Source organism: Grammomys surdaster, unplaced genomic scaffold (genome assembly GCF_004785775.1).
Source record: "Grammomys surdaster isolate TR1022 unplaced genomic scaffold, NIH_TR_1.0 191, whole genome shotgun sequence".
Taxonomy (NCBI): Eukaryota; Metazoa; Chordata; class Mammalia; order Rodentia; family Muridae; genus Grammomys; species Grammomys surdaster.
This window is the reverse complement of record NW_021604636.1, coordinates 6,044,343-6,046,498: the sequence shown is the minus strand read 5'-3', so window position 1 is coordinate 6,046,498 and position 2,156 is coordinate 6,044,343.

Genomic DNA, 2,156 nt, shown 5'->3' with positions numbered 1-2,156 from the left:
CCTGGCAAGTGTTTTGATATCTGACAGCTCTGCTGTCAAGCAGTTCTGTTCTACAATTAATCAAGCTGTAGCCATTTCCCCAACCACTGCCATAGTATAATGGCATCATTGTATGTGTGTGCACAATACACTTGTATACTGTTTAAAAGGCAGCAAAGCAAATGAACACTGCAAATTCACTACCCCGCGTATGCAGTTGTATCATCAAGATTTACAGTTAAACTCAGGCTATTTTAATGCTATTACTGTGTCTGTCTGAGCTCAGATATTGCTATTTAGATGCTGTTTTCTGGTCTCTAACTTCCGAAATTGAGATTCTGCCTTCCTTGGGATGTTTTCAGCTTTGTCTGGATAGTACTGTACCAATGGCTGGCATCCTTTGATGATTGGATGCCAGCTCCTGGGTTTTGATTGCTGTTTTGTCTGGATCAGTGGTAGACACAACTGCAGGTCCTACTCCGATTCTTCCCCCTCCCAGTGACTTCCTGTCGAAAATGAGTTTGCCACAAATCACCATGCCTGCAACAAGCATCTCTGGGAACCTGTTTCATTTCTCCTTGGCAACTTGCCACTTTGCCTTTACTTGTAATGCTCAAATGCCTGAATTTACCGAAGGACTTGGCTTCTCTGTGAGATTAACTATTTCATGGGAGTCCTTCTCTTCTATCAGAATTATGTGTTTCTCCTAGACATTTACTAGGTAGGCATGTTGATCAGCTTTGACCAATAAACAAGAACCATTTTTCATTGATATCATTTCCTCTTTACATATCTAATCTGTTAAGCAATCAAATTACAAGTTAGCAGAAAGGTCATCTTAGAAATTACAAATGAATTGGTAAAAATGCATTTGAAAAGTAGATCTAATCCCTTGCTTCAGGAGGCAATTACAACTCCTTACGCTGTTGACATTTGGTGATGTTCAGATATATGGGCATCCTCATGTAACTGGCATTGCTGATACTGTCTGGAAAAGCATAATCAGCCCTGGGACAAGAACTGTGAGTCAGTGCTGAATTGCTCAAGGAGAACGTGATACATACAACTTCACCTTTAGGGTTAAGAAAGATCATCAGCTGAAAAGTGTAATTTATGTACACACTGACAAATGCCACAGTGAGGGTCTCTTGTCACTTAGAGAAGCAAGTGAATAAATATAACCAGACTGCATTCCCTCCTTCCCTCCCTCCCTCCCGCCCCCCTTCCCCCGCCCCCCTGTGCGTGTGCGTGTGTGTGTGTGTGTGTGTGTGTGTGTGTGTGGTTGCAAGCCCAGGAGGAACTATGAAACAAATCAGAATTTGCAAGTTTCTCCTTTGTTTTTCCCACTGACTCACTATTTGATCTCCATGTTGTTCTGAGGTTTGGGGTTATAATAAAACTGGTTACTTTTGTATTCTTTTTTTTTAAAAAAGTTTTAATTAGCATACAACATGCCATGGTGGCATTTTCAAATGAAATTGTTTGGTTGATTCTGCTTCTGCTTTTCTTTCCATCTTGCTGTTCCCACAGACATACTTGTACTCCACAATCCCAGGCACCTCCTGCTTTCTCACTGCATGTGTCTTAGTCCCCACCCCTCTCCCTAGCACCTCATTTCTGGTTTCGGTGGCCTATACCCATATCCATACTTACACACACACACACACACACACACACACGGACATTAAAGTCTAGGATCCACATGTGAGAGAAAGTGCGTGCCATTTCTGCTCCTGAGTCTGGATCACTTCCCTTAATACAACCCTTTCCAGGTTTACTCACTTGCAATCCCATCGTGTGTATGTATCACATTTTCATCGTCTGCTCTGTTGTATGGCCATTCCATTTCCTTGCCATTGTGGGTAATGCAGCTGTAAACACTGTTGTATGAGATCTCTATGGCAGGATATAGAGTACATGCCCAGGAGTGATATAACTGGGTCACATAGTAGTGTTGTGTTTAATTTTTTAAAGATTTTATTTTTAATTATATATACATGTGTTGTTAGTACAGGTGTCTACAGAGACCAGAAGATAATGTCAGATTTCCTGTGATCTGCCTCATGTGGGTAGTAGGAATTGAACCCAGGTCCTCAGGAAGAGCAGCCAGTGCTGCAGCCCTGTCTGTGTTTAAGTTTTTGAGAAATGTCCACATTGATTTCCACAGTAGCTGTCCT